This window comes from Lissotriton helveticus, chromosome 1_1, assembly GCF_964261635.1.
Source record: "Lissotriton helveticus chromosome 1_1, aLisHel1.1, whole genome shotgun sequence".
Lineage (NCBI taxonomy): Eukaryota > Metazoa > Chordata > Amphibia > Caudata > Salamandridae > Lissotriton > Lissotriton helveticus.
The window spans coordinates 1,054,754,341-1,054,777,226 of record NC_136057.1 but is presented as its reverse complement, the minus strand read 5'-3'; the positions used below and the strand labels follow the sequence as shown (position 1 = coordinate 1,054,777,226).

General features: G+C 44.5%; 1 protein-coding gene across 5 annotated transcripts in view; it reads right to left on the bottom strand.

The window, feature by feature from the left end:
• CPT1B (carnitine palmitoyltransferase 1B) overlaps positions 1-22,886 on the bottom strand; it is a 300,240-nt gene that overhangs the window by 253,726 nt on the left and 23,628 nt on the right. The window contains exon 1 of one of the 5 annotated variants that reach the window (XR_013607878.1): positions 17,957-18,108. The exons of 2 other annotated variants lie outside the window; for them this stretch is intronic. The gene's annotated coding sequence lies outside the window, so the exon portion shown is untranslated. Of the gene's footprint in view, positions 1-17,956; positions 18,195-22,886 lie in introns of those variants that run through there. 2 more of the 5 variants (XM_078677943.1, XM_078677944.1) reach the window with 2 other exon arrangements.

The following is a 22,886-nucleotide window of genomic DNA, read 5'->3' as shown; positions in this document are numbered from 1 at the left end:
ACCTAAGATTCAAAACGGAGTGAGTATTCAAAGATTTAGGGTTCAATGTTACCACTGGTTATATAGTACTATTGCTCCCGGCACCAAATAACTTGTAAGCTTTGGAATTCTTCCCTCCCCCCGCCCATGTCGCTTGGCCATTTCATAAGTTCATAAGAGGTGCTAGCTGCGCTAGCAGTATACTGCTTTATAGTGCCTGGGTCGTCGTTTCTTGACAGTGCTACTAAGCAGTTCCTCACCCTTTTGCACAGGGGACACTACTGTGACATACACTCGCTTGTCTTCACCAATTTTAGGATCGTAGATGCATCTGGGCCATTGCTGACCATTGATTTGAGTGGGAATGTGGCCACACAGTTCATTTGTGGTTCTAGGTCTCATTGTAGGAGAAACAGGCTCAGTCTACCTGGTATTTTAATTTTACAAAACACACCCAAAAGTACTGCCATCAACCTTCGGATTACCTATAATTAAGTTAGTTAATGCTTTATTATAAATTGGTTGAAGCCTTCTGTACTGTAAACATGCTGCAGCCGCAGGTATGCCACGGGTACTTGATGGACTGGGTCTTGTTTATAGCCAAGTCTGAGCCCTCCGTGTCCCATCTGCTCCCGAACTAAGAAATGCTAACTATGTTATGCTAACTACATTTCGGCTGCTTTATGAGTGCAAGAGGCCCAAAGGATGCCTTTACTTTAGCAACTTTGCTTGACAGTTTGGAAACATCCAAAATGATGACTAATAGACAAAATCGAAAATTTATTTTTTCCCCGCTTTCCAGCTCTGGGTTGTACATCAGCAGAATAGATCTGTCCGCTGCCTTTGACACGGTTGATCATTCCATCCTCCTCACCCGTGTCAGGGCAGCGGGCATCAGTGGACCCCCCTGGCTTGGCTCACCTCCTTCCTGAGTGAACGCACCCAGGCTGTCCATCTAGAAGGGTTTTTTGCTTCCCCACGTAATGTGCAGTGCGGCGTCCCCCAAGGTTCTTCCCTCTCCCCCTTCTATTCAATCTTTATATTTTCCCTCTTATTTTTGCTTTACAGCAACTGGAGGTCACTCTTTTCAATTACGCAGATGACCTCCAGTTGATTTTCAATCTTTCTCACTCCCCTGAATCCACTCACAATTTCCAATCAATTATGATTTTTATCAGGGACTGGATGAACTCCAATCATCTTAAACTCAACCCAGACAAAACGGAGCTGGTTTTGACGGTCGGTGCATCCAGTCCCTGGACCCCTATGTTTTGGCCCCCTTCACTTGGTCCCCCCCTCACCTTCTCACTCAGTTAAAACACTTGGGATCACGTTAAATCAAAACCTCACTTTGCACTCCCAGATTAGTATGGTGGTATCCTCTTGCTTTTTCACTCTCCGCACTATCCGGAAAATTTCCAGATTTTTCTCCCCTTCTGCTCTTAAACTCATTATGATGGCAATGGTATTATCACGGCTGGACTATGGTAATATCTTGTACAACGACGTTCCGGCTTACGCCCTCCGACGCTTACAGCTGGTTCAGAACCAAGCGGCCCGTCTCATCTACGGACTCCCTAAACTCCATCATGCCACCCCTGTATTGAAGAACTTACATTGGTTGCCCATTAGGGAGCGGGCCCTCTTCAAACTTGGCTGTACTGCGTTTCAGGCCCGAGCTGGTACTGCCCCTGCCTTCATAAACTCGGCTATTTCCAGCTACATCCCGGCAAGGGAGCTCCATTCTTCCACCCAGTCCCTCCTTTCGGTCCCTCGCTTTAGGAAGAAGAGGATGGGGGGGTGAAATTTGCTGTCCTTGGTCCAACTTTTTGGAACTCTCTCCCCCCACCATTAGATCCATCCCGTTGTACTCTGACTTCCGTAAGGCCCTTAAAACTTATGTTTTCTTGCAAGCCTTCTCAGCTTAGTCTCCTCACAGTAAATGTAGGAATTTTTTGTAAATGTAGGAATTTGTAAAGCGCACAGCTACCTCCACCGGAGGTGTCCCGGCGCTGTCCGTATACCGCTTAGGAACCCTTCCAGGCTTTCCTGGGAAATGTCCACTCCTGCGCACCCCCCAGGTGCAGCCAGGCATCCCAGCGCTTTTGGGGCCGTTGTGGAGACTAAGCAAGCTATTGCCCAGAGTTGCAGCGTGGGACCCATGATCAGAACAAATAATTTCAAAAGGGGGTGGTGATGGACAGAGTATCTGAGTTAATCAGAACACTCCTACCCAGTCAACAGATCAGGGCTTGATCCATCACCGTTTTTTAGCTCACTGCACCATCCCAGTTCAAAACCTGGCTATATGCAAATTAGTCTGTCCCTGGCCCAGTGCATCATGGGAACAGGGCAGACCAAACTACCAAGCCAATTCTTCACTGGAAAGGAAACAAGCTTCCGGGGACCGGTTTCTGGCATTACAGCCGTCTTCGGCCCGGCTTGCTTGAATCCTGATGGTGCAGTGAGCAAGGGACTCATGTCTGAGCATACCCTTCCACACTTGTGGTGGCCAAATAATTTCAAAAGGGGGTGGTGATGGACAGAGTATCTGAGTTAATCAGAACACTCCTACCCAGTCAACAGATCAGGGCTTGATCCATCCCAGTTCAAAACCTGGCTATATGCAAATTAGTCTGTCCCTGGCCCAGTGCATCATGGGAACAGGGCAGACCAAACTACCAAGCCAATTCTTCACTGGAAAGGAAACAAGCTTCCGGGGACTGGTTTCTGGCATTACAGCCGTCTTCGGCCCGGCTTGCTTGAATCCTGATGGTGCAGTGAGCAAGGGACTCATGTCTGAGCATACCCTTCCACACTTGTGGTGGCCAAATAATTTCAAAAGGGGGTGGTGATGGACAGAGTATCTGAGTTAATCAGAACACTCCTACCCAGTCAACAGATCAGGGCTTGATCCATCACCGTTTTTTAGCTCACTGCACCATCCCAGTTCAAAACCTGGCTATATGCAAATTAGTCTGTCCCTGGCCCAGTGCATCATGGGAACAGGGCAGACCAAACTACCAAGCCAATTCTTCACTGGAAAGGTAACAAGCTTCCGGGGACCGGTTTCTGGCATTACAGCCGTCTTCGGCCCGGCTTGCTTGAATCCTGATGGTGCAGTGAGCAAGGGACTCATGTCTGAGCATACCCTTCCACACTTGTGGTGGCCAAATAATTTCAAAAGGGGGTGGTGATGGACAGAGTATCTGAGTTAATCAGAACACTCCTACCCAGTCAACAGATCAGGGCTTGATCCATCACCGTTTTTTAGCTCACTGCACCATCCCAGTTCAAAACCTGGCTATATGCAAATTAGTCTGTCCCTGGCCCAGTGCATCATGGGAACAGGGCAGACCAAACTACCAAGCCAATTCTTCACTGGAAAGGAAACAAGCTTCCGGGGACCGGTTTCTGGCATTACAGCCGTCTTCGGCCCGGCTTGCTTGAATCCTGATGGTGCAGTGAGCAAGGGACTCATGTCTGAGCATACCCTTCCACACTTGTGGTGGCCAAATAATTTCAAAAGGGGATGGTGATGGACAGAGTATCTGAGTTAATCAGAACACTCCTACCCAGTCAACAGATCAGGGCTTGATCCATCACCGTTTTTTAGCTCACTGCACCATCCCAGTTCAAAACCTGGCTATATGCAAATTAGTCTGTCCCTGGCCCAGTGCATCATGGGAACAGGGCAGACCAAACGGTGTTGGATCTAGCCCTGATCTCTTGACTGGGTGAGAGTATTCTGCTTAATTCAGAGACTCTGTCCATCACCACCCCTTGTTGTAAATTATTTTGTCCACCCTAAGATGTGAGTCCCTTGCTCATTGCACCATCAGGATTCAAGCAAGCCGGGCCGAAGACGGCTGAAATGCCAGAAACCGGTCCCCGGAAGCTTGTTTCCTTCCCAGTGTAAGAATTGGCTTTTGTAGTCTGGTCTGCCCTGTTCCCATGATGCACTGGGCCAGGGACAGACTAATTTGCATACAGCCAGGTTCTGAAACTGGGATGGTGCAATGAGCTAAAAAACGGTGTTGGATCTAGCCCTGATCTCTTGACTGGGTGAGAGTATTCTGCTTAATTCAGAGACTCTGTCCATCACCACCCCTTGTTGTAAACCATGATCAGAACAGGCACTGAGGCGAGAATATCCAGTCAGGGGAATTAATGAGCCGGAGACGCACCGAGGCGGGAATCGAACCCTGGTCCCTAGCCAGAGCTCTGCATCAAGGTCGGCCTGCTCTAACCATTGAGCCACACTTCTCCACAGTCCCCCCCCAGGTTCTAAACGTCTTTCAGCGCCAAGAAACCGCGAGGTATATGTGCGCTTTACAAGTGCTTTTAAATTCAAATTCAAATTCAGAAGCAGGGTTTTGCCAAGTTTCTGTTTTCTTTATGTTGTGCCTTCGGTAAAGGAAACTATCCCCATCTGCACTCCTAATAAGAATGTAAATAATTTCTCTCTTCAGAGCAGCTTTGAATTCCTGATCTAGTTTTAACTCTTTCTTACCCTCTTTGGAGAACAGCACATGCACGCTTGTCCAAATTACAAATGTGTTTAATATTCAGGGATAGTTATGGGTGTTTTCAATATTTAGCACAGCAGTAGCTCACTAACATTACTGCAAATAATCTCTGTGCCACCATCCCATTTCTAATATGTGATGTCCTTTTTCGATCTATTCAAAAAACATTTTTATTGATGTTGCATGAAATATAACACAACATTTCTATGCAAAACTCTGTAATAGACTAGCACATCAGTCACATTCAAAATAAATGTAAGGAAAATGGTATTTAAATCAATCGGTTTCAAAATGATTAAAGATCATCCGGGCAAGGCTCTCTGCAGAACAGAGCTGGTTCTATCGGGTGCCTGAATGGGTGGGGCTCTGGGCCACAGCCCACTTTGCCCATTCCTAATACATCTCTGTTCCCAGTGCATGTGACAATTAACACCAACACTACAGCAGTTTCTTTGGGTAGCAGAGTTCCAGATCATGGACAAATCTTGAGTATTCTAGTAAAGATAAATCCTCAGTTTGGAGGTTGAGTTTGCCTGCCTCTTGGAAACAGAGCTTATCTGTTAGAGTGCTTCAGCACCAAAATAACACTGAAAATAGCAATGTTTACTCTTCATTCAATAAAAGCAGTTAAAAAACAACAGGTGTTTCACATACTTACAAAAGTTGTTTTACATATGCATTGTGAGCCTCTGCCCTGCCTAGCTGCAGTGGCAAGGCTGATTTTACTTGCACATGAAATGCTTTTTTTTTTTTTAAAGTGTGAAACTCTGTCTGATTAATGATTACATTTAATCATGGACAATAAAGCAGTGTTTCAGAGTCTTTTCTACTCAAAATAATTAGCATCTATCTCAAACGTTATCCTGTTTATAAAGGAAGCTATGGGAGGGCACCCACCTGCCTAAACAGAATAGCCACATGAAGAACTGGAAACCTTCCAATTGGCCCCGGCCAAAAGCATCTGTGAGTGTTGAAATTTTATGTTTTCACAAACTCAGTTAAGCTTCCACTTCATTGGGCCATGTAGTATGTTGAAAAATGTGTATTCTACATGAAGATAAATCCATTTTCACCCACACAAAGAAAACATAGTTAATAAAACCCTTAAAGAATCAAACTAGTTAGAAACTATTTAAACATGAACCAGGATGTGACATTTTAAAACCAAAATTTAAAAAAAGAGTGTGTGGTGAAGCGGAAAACTAATGACTGCACATTGAAGCTAGACTTCAATAATTCACATTTAGTAAGGAATATATATTGAGGTTTAACTTTTGCAGTGTGTGAACAATTTAGTCATAAAAGCAGGTCATGGGCTTGTATCCTGCAGTATTTTGTTACACTTTCCAGGAATGCTTCTAAGCAAGACATGCGTTTGTTTCAGGAAGCTGGTAGCACAACCTGCAGCTGAGCTGTCTGTGGCTTCAGAAGAGGGAGAGTGGCCCTTTTGTTCAAATAGCAGTATGGGCTCAGAGAAATTAGGCTTAAAGTCAATGAAACTGGGCGTGGGAGGGTCTCTCGAAAAATTGAGCGAGTTGTCTAACCTTCAGTAGCTCACGACGATTTTCACTGCTCAGAAGTAGCTCTCACTACAGGAAAGGTTGGAGACCCATGGCATATAGTAACGCTGGTAACAACCTGCGGCCTATCTGAGGAACGTCCACATTTCTATTTTTAATGTGGCTCTCTAGGTCGTTAAATAGAGACAAAATACAAATGGGGCGAGAACACAGGCCTGGCGTACCCAGAGTTTCATTTCCATTGCAGCAGTAAGTTCCCCACCAGCTCCATAACGACCCTCCCTGTGACATCCCGATGCATAGCTGCTAAAAAATGCACAATGGCCGGTATGATGCCCATTACCAGCATCTTATCCCAGAGCCTCCCTCTCTGCACCCAGTCAAAGGCAGATGTCAAGTCCATGAACCCTAAAAAAAGGGACCCAAGCTTGGCTAAAGTATATTTTCCTATGACTAGGTGCAGATTGAGGCACTGCTCGACGGAGCCGAGGCCTCTCCTGGAACCATATTGGATGTCTGAAAACTCACCGTTTTCTGTTACCCATGCCTCCAACCTTTCTAAAATTACTCTGCCCATGATTTTACAAGTACAGTCAATTAGTGATATTGGCCTGTAACATTTAGGATCCGCCCTATCACCTTTTTTAAAGATAGGAACTATTATCGCGGATCTCCAGGAATCGGGGAGTCCCAGAACCACATAGCAACTTCAAATATTTGTTAGCAGCGGGAGCCACAAGGAAGTATTAGCTGAGAACAAATCCGCAGGAATGCAGTCAGGGCCTGAGGCCTTGTTCCTCACAGTCTGTGTTAGGGCCCTGTCCACCTCATCTAATGTGGGCGGTGTCAGGGTTGTATTTAAATAGAGAAGCACTTTCCTATTCAGTTTGTGAATTGAAAAATCAATACCTTCATTTAGGCTAAAAGCCTTTGTTCTAATAAACTCTTTTAAACAAGCGTGCTAGAGTGGTAGCACGGTTGTCTTGACCGTACCTTCACTTGAACCTACCTACCTCGAGCCCACAGGACTCGACCACTATGCACTATAGCTCGGGTGACTCCCACCTTTACGTGAAATATTTAACAACACTAAACAATTTCTCTATCTTTCTTTCAAATTTTAATTCGACACAAAGAAAAAAAGAATCTCATAATATTTCATCAATAATTTGCATATTACATATGTACATCAAATCATATAATTCCCAATACACAGGGTACATTCTAATCAAAGAATTCAATCAATTCCTTCAGTTGTCCATTATCGGCTCAATGCATTTCGGGCCGAAGGTTGGCCCTTCATCAGGAGCCTTGTGAATCTACAAAAATTATGTATAAACTGTTTTCAGCATCATATCCAACTAGAGCTTGTATAAGTCAAAAAAATACGATAAAACTCAATGTTGTATAGTATCATCTGTATACACAATATTAAACCACCTTTCAAATCAAAGAAAACGTTTGAAACCCTTCACCACACCAATCCGTGAAAAGTGAAATACATAGGAAATCATTGCTTACGTCATCCGACGATGAACGGGACAACTTCCAACTAAAAACACAAAAAAGCTTCTTGATGTTTTGCTTCTCAAATGCATTCTATCGAATAATGTTGGCAATAAGTCTCTCGAGTTCTTACCTAAAACAATTCAGACGTGTAGACCGTACAGAACAACCGGCTCGGTCCTCCCAGCTACGTTCGCAGTCAAACTTTAACGAACTCTGTGAACACAGAATCCGCTGTCAAACTCGTTATTCTTATGCTTGCAAATCTAACCAAAACACTGGCGAACACCTTCAAGCGCATTCGTACCTTCTGAGTGGATTCAGCCGTTTCCTTCAATTCCCTCTGCTGCTACTCATCGGTATCCTAAGTACACCGGCATCTGCCCAGAACACGTTTTACCGGGAACTCTACTCCCCCGATCTATTTAAGAACATCAACAACGGACTCCAACAACCTCCGCGCCATCTTGGTAAGGGAAACTGTACTCCGGCTCCAATGCAATCAAAGTCATCTATCGAATCGGGAAAACCTCTCAAAGAGTGTATCCCAAGTACATACAAATAAACACTATGTCTAGTCAGAAATAGGTTACGAATCCATCGTTTTCACTAAAAACACCGTAAGCAAGTCTCTGAGCCTACTACGAACATCACTCCGTGACAGGTCAAACGGATGGCATCCCCTTTTTTTTCCTTTTTATGAACATAAAAAACTTTATGGACAATACCACTCCCGACAAACATAAATTCCAAAAGCAGTCAAAACAAGTGTAGTGTGTGTAACAAAATAAAATAAAGTCAAAGAAGGTGGGTTTTAGATGTAACAAATAACAGTGTGATACATATATTTAGCATTACACGCATTTACAGGTACAGAAAACTTTCATTAGCCATCATTACAGAAAGCACGCAAAATTTATGCGTTCATTCAACCCCTTGGGATCTTGGGTACCTAGCCTTTTTATCCAATATATTTCTCTTTGAAGGAGGGATCTGGTGAGATCCGTACCTTCAAAGAGTTACACTTGTTCTAACACTGAGAACTGCAATTGTGCGATGCTGTGTCTCTCTTCCATCCAGTGCGTGGCTAAACTACTCTTAGTGTTTTGGGTTCTAATGATACTTTTATGTTCAGAGATCCTTAATTTCAATTTCCTTTCTGTCTTCCCTACATATAGTTTTCTGCATGGGCATTTAATGTAGTAAATCAGGTTCATCGAGTTACAATCAGAATTATGAAATAACTTGATGTCTTTTCCTGTATGTGGATGATGTAGATTTGCTCCTACAATTACGTTGTTACAGTGTACGCAGTTTGAACACTTCTTCATTCCTTTGTACGATGTTTGTTGTTTCTGTTTTGATGAGAATTTCAATATCTCCTTCAGATTTTTTGATCTAGTAAAAGCAAACAACGGTTTTAATCGAAAAATGCCTTGGAAATCTGGTTCATTTTCTAGAAGCCCCCAGTGGCGGTTTATGATGTTCTTTATTTTTTATGTGCTAGTACAAAATTTAGACACAAACACATGCCTCTCTTTTTACTTTGGGTTTCTGTTTGAGCAGATTATTCCAATCCTGCGCTAGGATACGGGTTTTCGCTTGATACAGTAATTCTTGGGGGTATCCCCTTTCTTTATATTTCTTTTGTTGTATTCCAAGATGTAGTTCGAGATCAGTGGTCTCTGAACAAATTCTTTTCAGTCTCATCAACTGTGAAAAAGGAAGATTCTTCTTCAGACTAGAAGGATGAAAACTTTGAAGCTGGAGTGCATTGTTGACATCAGTGTCTTTTCTAAAAACCGTGGTGCGAATCTTGGACAATTCTAATTTTATTTGTACGTCCAGAAACGAAATCTCTGAATCACAAATTGTGTACGTGAATTAAATGTTTTCATCAAAACTGTTCAGTTGAAGCAACTTATTCTCGAGCTTCTGTTTGCTCTCTGTCCACAATATAAAAATATCGTCAATAAACTTCCACAAAAGTTTAGTATGTTCTTGCCACTCTTGGTCATTATAGATATGGTCTGCTTCAAATTTTGCCATAAAAGTGTTGGCATATGCTGGGGCCCCAGCGAATCCCATAGATGTACCCTTTTGTTGTAGAAAAAATTGACCGTCCCATATAAAATAACTGTGGTACAAACAAAAATTTAGGATCTCCAAGACAAATACTTTGTCGGCTCTGATTTCAGGTTGGCGCAGCAGCGCCCATTCGACAGCTTCAATGCCTGCTTGGTGGGGTATAGACGTATACAGTGCTTTGGCGTCCACTGTGCGAAGAATCATGTTGTTCGTTGGGATAACTTCTCCAATTTTATTTAAAATATCTGTTATGTCCTTTACATATGATGGCCACGTTTGGATAAATGGTTGAAGAAAATTGTCGATGTAGTGGCCTAAAGACTCGAATATGGTTCCACATCCCGTCACTATTGGCCTCATTGGTGGATTTTGAAGATGCTTGTGAATTTTAGGAAGCATAAAGAGATGTGGTTGTCTGGAAAAAAACAACTGTCAAAAATTGCTTGGTGGAAATAGTGATGAAACCTTTGTCTAGTGCGTCATCCAATATCAATGCAAGAGTAGTTCTTAGTTCCTTAATAGGATCATTATCCAAAGGTAGGTACGTTGATTCATCTGAAACATGTTCGGTGACTTTGCTTTTGTAAAAGGATGAATCCATCACCACAATGGCCCCCCCTTTGTCCGCCTTTTGGATCATTAGTTGATCGTTATTCTGCAGTGAAGTCAATGTTTGCCTGTCTGCAAAAGACACATTTTTCTTTGAGGATCTCCTCAAGTTTAAGTTTTAGAAATCTTGTTGCACAGATTTCTCGAAAGCATCTAAAACTTTGTGAGATACTGGAGCTTGAAATTTAGATTTGGGCCGAAATTCAAGAAACTCTGTGGGTTCCTTCTCCGGTTGGTTGGGTACCACATTGTTGAAAAAATGTTTGAGGCGGAGAACCTGCATAAATTTGAAGAGCGCTACTTCAATTTCAAGTAAATTTGTGTCATATGTCGGGACGAAACTTAAACCTCTGTTCAATACTCTTTTCTGGTTTGTCGCGAGATTAGTTTTAGACATATTGACTACTAGGTTTGTCTCGGACTCCTTGTTCGCGCTTTTTCGATGACTTCTCCTGGTTTTCCTCCTACTTTCGACGGTCCCGGCACTTGGCTTCCATCTGTGACCATGGATAAAAAATCTTTTGTACCAGTGGTACCCGCTCCGTCTACTTGTACTTATATCAGTGTCTGACACACTGCTTTCTTCAGAAGTTGTAACAGTAGATTTCTTCTTCGGATAAGAGCTTCTCTGGGCATAAACTTCCGCCCACGTGTACACCTCATTAAGTTTATAATCCAACGTATCTCTTTGGTATTTACGTAACTTTCCTTCCTGTAGTTCTTTGGTGTATTTATCAAGGCGTATGTTGATGTCCTCAAGTGCCTTTTCCAAATCATCTTTCTCCATTCTTTCCTCCAAATTCTGTTTGATCTCTTCAATCTCAATCAATAATTCATGTATGACCCTAGCCAATTCTTCCACCAACAATAAAATAAGATCTAAGGAACATTTATTCCAGATGGAATACCATTTTTCCATAAAGTCCTTATTTAGGTGAAATCGATATAGCATAGGCTTAATGGACATCCTCAAACCACGTGGTATTCTTTTAGCTCTGTGGTACTGTATCAGCGTGGAAGCATGTAGTTTTTGACTCAGTTCACGTTTAACTAACTAAATTTAGCTGCTGAATAAATGTGTTTCCTTGAACATTTGATGCCCTCACTTCATGAATGAGTGCGTAGATGTCTGTAGCTTGTTCAGTTGTATATGCTAAAATGTTGGCCCTATTGTCTGTGAGACTTGTAATAGATTTGATGCCTCGTAGTTGAAATTAGTACTAAAATCGGGTTCACTGTCGATTTTATAGAGACATGAAAAATGTACGACCCAAATCTCAGACATAACATCAATCTTGCTGCTATTACTCCCATTAAAATAATCCTGATTAACAGTTTGCCAAAAGAGTTTAAAATCTTTATTTTGGCAGGCTACGTGGAGTTTTTCCCAAGCTTCATATCTAATTTCTAGCTTTTGTTTCTCTATCGCCTACTTGTATTCAAGGCGTGTCCACTTTACCTCAGAAGTATCTCGGAGTTTTACTTGCAATACCTTAATTTATTGTGGAAGAAAGTACAGTCACTATTAAACCACCTCTTATTGCTCTGTATACTAGACTTAACTTTTGTGGTCAATGCAACATTTATGGTCTCTGTTATTGCCTTGAACAATGTTACCATGTCTGAAGGACATATGGTGTCTTCCAGACAATCTAAAACTTGCGTCAAATTAGTTGTTATAATTTGACGTAGGACCAAATCAGGGTGTATAGTGGACCACATCCGAAGTGGTTCACTATACATGTACTATTCAACGTAAGATAATGACCCTGATCTAAATGTGCCACTTTGACATAAGATTGGGTCGTTAGCTCTAGAGAGAAAGGGTAGTGATCGCTATAACAAATTTTATAAATGTTGAAGATCAAGGAGTGAGGTTTAAAATACTTTGAGAGAGCAATAAAATTAATTAAGGTGTCTTGACCTCTCCCTGTTTATGTACCTAAATCATTGCCTACAGAATTTATAAGATCCACAGTAAGGAATAATTAACATTTTGACAAAAGTGAATACAAAATATTCCCACAGGGATTATGACTAAAATGATAACTGATTCAGAAAAGGGGGTGGTGATGAACAGAGTGTCTGAATTAAGCAGACCACTCTTACCCAGTCCAAAGATCAGGGCTTGATCCATCACCGTTATTTAGCTCACTGCCCCATCCCAGCTCAGAACCTGGCTATATGCAAATTAGTCTGTCCCTGGCCCAGTGCATCATGGGAACAGGGCAGACCAAACTACCTAGCCAATTCTTCACCAGAAAGGAGACAAGCTTCCGGGGACCGGTTTCTGCCATTTCAGGCGTCGTCGGCCCGGCTTGCTTGAATCCTGATGGAGCAGTGAGCAAGGGACTCATGTCTGAGTATACCCTTCCACGCTTATGGTGGACAAAATGATTCAGAAAAGGGGGTGGTGATGAACACAGTGTCTGAATTAAGCAGACCACTCTTACCCAGTCCAAAGATCAGGGCTTGATCAATCACCGTTATTTAGCTCACTGCCCCATCCCAGCTCATAACCTGGCTATATGCAAATTAGTCTGTCCCTGGCTCAGTGCATCATGGGAACAGGGCAGACCAAACTACCAAGCCAATTCTTCACCAGAAAGGAGACAAGCTTCCGGGGACCGGTTTCTGCCATTTCAGGCGTCGTCGGCCCGGCTTGCTTGAATCCTGATGGAGCAGTGAGCAAGGGACTCATGTCTGAGTATACCCTTCCACGCTTATGGTGGACAAAATGATTCAGAAAAGGGGGTGGTGATGAACAGAGTGTCTGAATTAAGCAGACCACTCTTACCCAGTCCAAAGATCAGGGCTTGATCCATCACCGTTATTTAGCTCACTGCCCCATCCCAGCTCAGAACCTGGCTATATGCAAATTAGTCTGTCCCTGGCCCAGTGCATCATGGGAACAGGGCAGACCAAACTACCAAGCCAATTCTTCACCAAAAAGGAGACAAGCTTCCGGGGACCGGTTTCTGCCATTTCAGGCGTCGTCGGCCCGGCTTGCTTGAATCCTGATGGAGCAGTGAGCAAGGGACTCATGTCTGAGTATACCCTTCCACGCTTATGGTGGACAAAATGATTCAGAAAAGGGGGTGGTGACGAACAGAGTGTCTGAATTAAGCAGACCACTCTTACCCAGTCCAAAGATCAGGGCTTGATCCATCACCGTTATTTAGCTCACTGCCCCATCCCAGCTCAGAACCTGGCTATATGCAAATTAGTCTGTCCCTGGCCCAGTGCATCATGGGAACAGGGCAGACCAAACTACCAAGCCAATTCTTCACCAGAAAGGAGACAAGCTTCCGGGGACCGGTTTCTGCCATTTCAGGCGTCGTCGGCCCGGCTTGCTTGAATCCTGATGGAGCAGTGAGCAAGGGACTCATGTCTGAGTGTACCCTTCCACGCTTATGGTGGACAAAATGATTCAGAAAAGGGGGTGGTGATGAACAGAGTGTCTGAATTAAGCAGACCACTCTTACCCAGTCCAAAGATCAGGGCTTGATCTATCACCGTTATTTAGCTCACTGCCCCATCCCAGCTCAGAACCTGGCTATATGCAAATTAGTCTGTCCCTGGCCCAGTGCATCATGGGAACAGGGCAAGGTAACTGCACTTGTGACAGTCTGTTTAATTTGTGATTTTAGCTATAATCTTGGTTTAGTGGGGTCCCGTGGAGAAGTGTGGCTCAATGGTTAGAGCAGCAGACCCTGATGCAGAGGTCTAGCCTGGGACCAGGGTTCAAGTCCCGACGGGGCAGGGTCTTGAGCTCAATGTCCGCGGACTCGATAATTCTCGCCTCGGCGCCTATTCTAATCATGGGTCCCACGTTGCAACTCTGGGCAATAGCTTGCTTAATCTCCACAACGGCCCCTACAACACTGGGATGCCTGGCTTCACCTTGGGGATGCCCTGGAGGGGCATCTCACAGGGAGAGCCAGGAAGGGTTCCACAGCGTTATACAGCGCCGGGACGCCCCGTTGGGGCAGCTGTGCGCTTTACAAAATACACTACATTTACATTTACAAGAGCTTTTGGCCCTGGTGCAACTGCATCTGCTGCACCATTCAAAACAAGTCCCTTTTAACTGCAGGGTAACTGCAATTGTAACTGCCTGTTTGGTATTCAAATATAGTAATATTATGTATTTAGAAGAGTTCTGACAACTTTTGGGCCCAGTGCAGCTGCACCTGCTGCACCATTTAAATCACGGCCCTGTTGTCTTCAAGGTAACTGTACTTGTGGTTGGTTGTTAAGGAATAAAATATAGCAATATTAGGTGTTTAGTGGAGCATCTGGAGATTTTGGTCCCAGTGCTACTGCACCTGCTGCACTATTGAAATCATGACTCTAGTGTGTGCCAGATAACTGCACTTATGACTGCCTGTTTAACAGTAAAATATACCAATATTTGGTGTTTAGAGGGGTTATGACAATGTTGGCCCCGGTGCAACTGCACCATGTGCACCATTCAAATCAAGTCTCTTAACTGCAAGGTAACTGTGACTGTCTGTTTAGTAGTCATATATAGTAATATTATGTGTTTAGAGGAGATATGACAACTTTGGGCCCGGTCCCACCTCACCTGCTGCACCATTCAAATCATGACCTTGTTGTCTGCAAGAAAACTGCACTTGTGGCTGCTTGTTTAGTAGTAAAATATAACATAGCTCTTATATATTAACTTTATTTTTAACACACAATATTTATTTTAACATTTAGAATTGGATCATAATGACAAAATAGATTATGGTGAAAAAATAAATCCGATAACTACAAAGTGCAAAGAAAAGTACTGAGGCATGTATAGGAAATGTCACAAGTATTCTAAGGCTACAACATGTGCTTTACTCAACTAAGTAATAAAAAGCAAGCATGCCTGATTACTGTTAGAAGCTGCCTACCTTTTCTATGGGAAGAGATCGTATCTGGACAATGTGAACAGCTTTAGTATGAGTATTGTAAATACCTTAACCCCTTCCGCGCTCATGACGAGCTCAGCTCGTCATGAGCGTAACCTACCGTGCACTCATGACGAGCTGAGCTCGTCATGTAACGCGGTAATTTCAAAACCGCCGCGTACAGCGGGAAAACCGCTAGCGCGCATGCGGTTAATGCGTGCAGCCAGGGGAAGTTAAAAAAAGTTACACACAAATGAACTCAGTAAATCGGCAATTGGAAGGGATAAGAGCCCTCTTTTAGGATATATTAAACACAAGAGATTTCACAAAAGGCGAAACCTACCATTGTTTGCAAAAAAAATGTCTATTTGTTTATTGCACAATCGCTGGATGCCCTTCCATTGTCACATGACTATGTTGTGCGATAGTATAATGACCCTTCTGCCGGTCTGTAACATTTTCATTACTTGGAGGTTGTCCCTCTCGTATATGTGGTGTTAATTGTTCAATCATTCAATAATGTTTCAATATGGGCACAAACCTTGGTATTTGGCACCACCACCAGCACAGGCCGAGAGCATGTGACAAAAACTTTGGGCACCGGTCAGCGCCGGACTGGTAACACGGGTATTCTGTCAATGCCCGAGGGGCAGGTATCCGAATTCCAGCTGTGAGCTGCTTTTTTGAGCAGCCTGGGGGAGCGATTTGGCAGTTTCTTCATTGTTCGATGCCGCCAGCGGCCTAGTGGGTGCCTGAGTGGCAGGCACGGTCCGTGACGGGCGTGCCACTGGGCGGTGACGTGGGGCGGGCAGGGTGGGGGGTTGTAAAATGCAGGAAACAGACGATTTAAGGTAAGTACCGGGGAAAAAAAGAATTTTGTTGCGCGTGCTGCATCACCAAATGTGATGCAGCGTGCGCAACAAAGGTTTTTTTCCGGTACTTACCTTAAATCGTCCGTTTCCCGCATTTTACAACCACCCACCCTGCCCCTCCCCCGCCCCCGCCCGGTGGCACGCCCGTCATGGGCCGTGCCTGCTGAGTGTCCTTACTGGAGGCAGATGGGCGTCCATTACCTCCCTTTTATCAACGGCAGAGCTGTCACTCCCTTTCTCTTGCTGGGCCGGCCAATTAATATATGCATATTGAGTGGGGGCAGGAGGCCTGAGCAGAAGTGGCCTAAATTGTTTTCAGGTGTGTTACACCAGTGTAAACTAATCTGTGCATTTTTTTTTTTTTAAACCCTTTTTTTTTTTTTATAAAATTGCGTTGAAGCAGTGTTTTGCGGAAAGGCAATATGCAAATGTGGGCCACTGTTTTTTAGCTTGCCCGGGCCGATTTTTAATCCCAATCCACCGGTACACGTGTAAAGGGGTAATTTGAACCCAGCCCATGAAAAAAGGGAAGAGAGAGTAACATATTCTTCAGGTGAATACGTGGGGGAGGGAGAGCGGCGCAACTGTATGGAGTGGGAGCGCTCGAGTTACCAACTAAAAAGGAACCGTTGCTGGGACGTCATCAGCGGGCATGGCCGTTTTATAAAGCGCCTGTAAAAGAATCCTCGCTGTCGCTTCCAGGCGCCCCGAGGCTCGGGTCGGAGCTGGCGGCCTGGAGGAGTATGGGCGTGGCCACGAGGGCGGGAGAGACAGTTTACTCAGTCACGAGTTCTGGCAGCACACAGCGGCATATTTTGGGAACTGCGTCCGCGTTTGTTTCCATCACACGGGCCTGGCGCGGCCCCAACTGTGTCAGGGGGCACAGCCGCGTGGCCTGGAGCCGCACTGGAGGCCGCTGCCGCCGGGGGGCGCGTGCGTGCTGTGTCCGCGCGCACGGACGGTTGGACTGTGGACGGCGGTGCTGTAGGACGGGGTGCGAAGTAGAGAGTGGCGGCGGTATTCGCAGGGAGGTTGTAGGGTGTGCTGGTAACAGAGGAGCCATTGGCTGGTGTGTAGGCGGGGGCGATGGTACTGTGGGCAGAGTGTTGAGGGCGCGGCTGGTGTGGAGATTTCGATGGTATGTGTTTTTTTATAGGGGGGGTAATGTGCAAAGTAGAGCTGCAGGCGAGGGCCTAGAGTGGAACACTGAGGTGTCGAGGGTGTCATTGGTGTGTATAGGTGGAGCTATAACGGATGGCATTGCTGCGGTTGGTGTTTTATGTAGTAGGTAAGGTGCGTGATGCTGAGAGTAGAACTCTTGTATTTTTGCAGGTGAGTTGTAGAGAGCAGAAGTGTGTGGGGGAGATGTTAAAGGTAGTATTGCTGTAGGTGAGGAACTGGTGGTGAGTTTTAGAAGTGCATCTGCCTTGGGCGGGGTAGGGTGGCAGTGTTCCCGTTTTTTATTATTTATTTATTAAATGCGTTTTTATACAGCGCGGACTTTACCCGAAGGTGTCAGAGCGCTTCACAGTAGGGACAGTAATGATACATGAGGAGAAAATAAATTACAAGTGAGCATGTTAGAAAAGCAAACGTTACGTTACATGAGGCAATAGTGACATTTGTGAGCAAACAAAATACAAAAGGTAGCAAACGGTACGTTACAAGAGGGTGGATTTGTGAAAGGAGTGTAGCGGTTCGAATTTTAGGACGGGTGTAGTGAGGAAGTACTGCTGTAGGTGGGGACTAGAGGGCGGGTTGTTGTCGGTGGTGTGTTGTAGCTGAGAGGTGGAGGGTGGATGTGTTGTAGCTGCTGGAAGTATGGTGGCTTTGTGGGCAGGGTCTGCGTTTCTGCGTGGTGTGTAGTGTTTCCTCTTTAGTGACAACTAAGCTTAAGGTGAGCGTAGAGCAGCGGGTGGGTTGGTAAGGACGGCGATATCATCACCTACCTGGACTGCCTTGGGGGGCTTGCCTACTCTCTAAACCCACGGAAGGGGTCTGCTTATGTAGGTCCTTGTCGTGGGACTGAAGCACCTGATGATTGTGCTGAGGTCTGCCCGCTGCGGTGCCCTTCGCAGCTCAGTGTACTCTCTGCCTGGGCGAGGACAGGGCCGGGCCCTCCCCTTCCTTCTGTAATAAGACACCAGCGCAGACAGCGGGCGGTGTGCAAAGCAAGCACACAAGTGTGGTTCATATAAACACAAGAGGATCTCCGTTCCGCCACATGCGGGTGCACGCCCACTCTATCCGCCAACAGGCACGCTTTCACTTCTAACCAGCGCAAACGCATATTCCAGGCTGTGGCAGTGCTGGCCTTTGCTCCGAGTGCTCCCGGCACTTCCACCACCCAACCCCCCACCTACGAAACCAAATGTGGCGCCCCCTCCATTTGTCATCTTTAAGTGTATGTTAAAAAAATGGGAACGGTAGGGTGAAGTTAATGCGGGCAAGAGAAAGGAATGCAATAAAGACGAAAAGCAGTTAAAATGCAGACCAGGGATTCCCTCACTACCACCATTTGACAGTGCTCACAAGTCTCCATAACCACTGTCTCTTAGATTCATTTAGTTTTATCGCGCCACTCATACTAATTTAAGTTGTCAGAACACTTTAAATCACACATACCTTGCACAGAGACAATTATGCGTGTGGAAATCAGTGTGTAGGAAATGTTCCCTAAAACAGAGGCCTACAAGGTGTAGGAGTCACATGTCATCCATACGGGTAGGCTGTATAGTTTTAAGAGGCCTTGATCTGGAAAAGCACACATTCAGAATTTAAAATGTAACACCATTGTTCGTGATTTTCTTTGATAATAAGAATTAATTTCTGCCCAAATGAACCCTTTTTGAAAAATTAGGATAAGGAAAGACTGAGCAAAAAACACGTAACTGTAATATATTCCTTGCAGTTTTCATGCAGCTCTTTGAAGACAGTTAATAGCTCACTGCTCTATATTAGGATTTTAAGTTTTGATTTGCAAGTAACAAAAGGATCTCTCTGACAAAAGAAATAACCCATTGACCTATTCATAGTGTATGCACTTTGTGATTTGAATGGGACACCTTTGCAGCAGGCATATTAGCCTTCTGCGCTATGATGAGCCAAAACGTCCTCTACCAAACAAGGCTCCGGTCTCCACGAAGAAAATTAATCACTGGAGTTATTGTGAAATTTGTATTGGTGCTTGAAATTGCTAGTTCAAGGAACATGGCATCTGGTGCTTTTAAAACAAAATGGCGCCCCCACCTCAAGTCACCGACCGGTGCGGTGATACCAATCGCACCTCCCTATAGGCGGCCCTGATGCAGACGTACATCAGCGGCCTCCAGTAACAGTTTAAATGCACTTTCATCTGGGGGCCAGTCAGAAAAGTGGCAGCTCCTCCGCTATGGCCGATGAGCGTCGCCCTACTGCTTTTAAGCAGTGCGAACCAGAAACATAAAATGATAATAACTTTTAAGTCATTATCATTTTATGCTTCCTGCTGCTTTGTGGGGCTTGCTCTGCTCTCGGAGCAGGGGAGGAGTGCTTTGCCCACACCTAAGTGCACATGACTAAACCAGTAACGTGCACTTTACCTATTCTCCATGCATGCTGCATTACAACCTGCATGGAGAAAATGCCTAGCCTCCCATTCCCTGGCTGAGTGTCTTAACAGGATGCTCAGTTGTGATTGGTCAGTGGTCCCTGCTCCCTTCTCTTTGAGTTCCACGAGGAGAGCAGGAGCAGAGACGCAGTAGGTAAAAAATTTTTTTTATATTTGCCAGTGCTTTAAATGGGCCGGTACTCATCAGTACTGAGTACCAGCACTTCTTTTTTTCCCCTCCAAGAGTACTTGCACTTTTTCCTTACCCTGGAGAGTACCAGTACTCATTCAATCAGTTCGGCATTTTAGGACTTCTGAGCATGCGTCACTTTTTTACACTGTGACACATGCTCACATGATGGCAATTTCACACCAGAAGTGATGTGGCACAGCCAAGCAACGTCTGACGTCACCCGTCAGGTAACTGTTCGGCGGAAAGGTACGGAAGCCCTTTAAAAGGGGCAGTTTGGGCTGGTTTTCCCTTTTTGGTTTCCCAGCGCAGGAGGACGGAAAACAGAGCCACAGGATCACTACTTTTAAGCACAGAAGAGGAGCACTATCAAGAAGGAATTTGCCATCGCCAGTCATACCCAGCGAGGAACCATCTACATCAACTCCGGTGCATAGGTAAGTATCCAGCGCGCCTTTCTTGTTTATCCTGCCTTTGCTGGAACGCAGGATTGGATGATCCACTTGGAGATCTGTAATGCAGGGCACCTAGCTGAAGCACTGCAGCTGCCCCTGCATTACACAAGCACACTCATTTGTTTCAGGCACGGTACCAATGTCTGAAACAAAGTAGTGTGCTTGTGTAATGCAGGGGCGGCTGCAGCGCTTCACCCCGGTGCCCTGCATTACATCTCTCCAAGGGGCTCATCCAATCCTGTGTTACAGCAGAGGCAGGAACAACACTAAAGTAATCTATTTAATAAATTCCTTTCCTACTATTGCTGGCGCTGCTGCTGTTTCGCTCCGGTCCTTGCTGCTGGCCCGGCTCCTCTCCCCAAGAGCGTATCTTCAGGGGAGTTTGAAAGGGGTGAAATCCCCCTCCCCCCTCCGCCCAACCCAATTATATTTTGCATTTGGTCCGGTTCTGTGGCGTTCGTTCAGGCCAGGAGTTGGTACAGTTAAAATGTTTGGGCGGCAACGACTGTTATCTGGGCTAGTAGGCCTTTCAAAATCACAGATGGAAGCACGGAGGTAGAATTTTCCTTTTTGGTGGCCCCTGGAGTGTTATACACTTTGGTGGTGGGAATTAGTTTTCAGTATTTTCCCATTGTTCCCATTGTTATGGTCTTTGTCGTTAATGCAACTCTCAAATTTTCACCAGAGTTGGTGTTTAGATTTGTAGCTAACATGCGGATTAATGAATATCATGGGTACTCACGAATCTTTTTGTTTGCCTAGGATCACACACTTTGTTAAAGCGGGGAAGCCAGGATTAATTACAGGTTTTCTAATTTCACATTGTGCAGTTGACCTGAACAATGTGAAACTAGAAATCAGAAAATCTTAGATTAATGCTGGCTTCCCCACTTTACTAAATTGTGTGACCCTAGGCAATTGTTTATACTTTCTCTCCTTTTTTTTCATTATCACATATAGGAGGACCTCGCAATATGACTTCAGGATATGCGCTTTACAAAATCCTCCCCTGTGTTTAATTGATAAATTATAATGTCGTTCATGTATAAAAGGAGCCCAGGCCGTTCAAGAGGATGAACATAACAGACTTAACTTTTAGTTCAATATTGGCATTGTTGTCAGGATGGAGGGAAGAATTCATGTTTTTATAACGAAAAAATGCTTATCAACGTACTTGCTAGATGTTCAAGAAGTAGGGTGGGGGTTGGTGTTGTGGTTACACAGTGACCTAATGCATCCACTTAAAAAATGTGTGTTTGGCCTGTTGGTCTCAGCTTTAAATCCCAGGAGGTTCATTCAACCTTTCATCCTTCTGAGGTCAATAAAATGAGTAACATTGACTTGGGTAATAATATACATCTTTCAGAAAGCACCAAAATACCTCAAGGGATAAATGTACACTTTACTAATAAGTTCTCATCCAACATTTTCTCCTGTTGTGTGTGGTTCTACTGCTAATTGCCACTGATCATATTGGAACCCCTTTTTTTAATTCAGACTTTCTCCACTTGCTTTGTATCTATTTAAGGGTCCATCTACTATAGTGCAAGAAATGGGGTTTCTTGGCTTGGGTTTGGCATCTTCCACCATTTCGCTTCTCCCCACCCTGGTTTCATCATTATGCCCATTAAATCAATGCCTTTGTCCACCGCCTCTCCTTTTTAGTTGGATACTCAGTGGTGCTTATTTGGAAATCTCAGGCTCACACCCCCCTAATATTATTCACTAGGCTATGATCCTGCCTCTCCCCATCCATCCAGCACAGGATAGCAGTTTCCTATCAGCTCAGCAAGACAGCTATCTTCAGGGGAATTCAGTTGACTGAGCAGGATAGACTGCTCCGGGAGGGACCCGCGGTAATCTACACCAGATGGAGATACACTTACAGGGGGAGAGAGAGACAGACGAGAGGACAGGAACAACGTTTACTAAATTATATAAACCCAGGGCAGTCGGGATGTGTAATTTCATCATTATAGCAATATTATGTCAAAGGCACACTGATTAAACACCTAAAGGTTGCTCTGTTCTGCAGAGAGCTTTGCCTTGATGACCTTGAATAATTGTTTAATCTGATCGTTTGAAATTGCATTTTCATTTAATTTATTTTTAATGTGGGTGATGTGTGAGTTTAGTACAGACATGTTCCCAATAAATTTTGTTTCATGCAACATCCATTAAAGTTTATTTTAGATCAAAGTAGGATCTTGCATATGATAAATGGAGGGGTGTCAGAATCTTTGCAGTAATATTGGTGAGCTGCTGCTGTTTCAATATTGAAAGCACATCACTTTCCATGAATATTTGATGTAAAAAAAATTTGAATTTAGACGAGTGCACCTGTGCACAGTGAGTGACCTGGCCAAAGAGGGCATGAGAGAGCTGAAATTAGATCATAAATTCAACATGGTTTTAGTCCCGGGCCCCCAAAATACATTTGGCCTAGGGCCCCAAAAAATCCTAATGTCTGTCCTACACACACTGTGTGTTTAGTGTAAGCAGTCTTCTGGCCTCATTTTGCAAAGCGGCTCACTTGTGAACTGTAGTAATGAATGTCATGTCTCCTTAAAGCCACGTAGATGGTGTCGCTGTACTGTGCAGTTATTCAATGAGGGTACAGAGGGTAGACTGGCAGAGGAACCAGA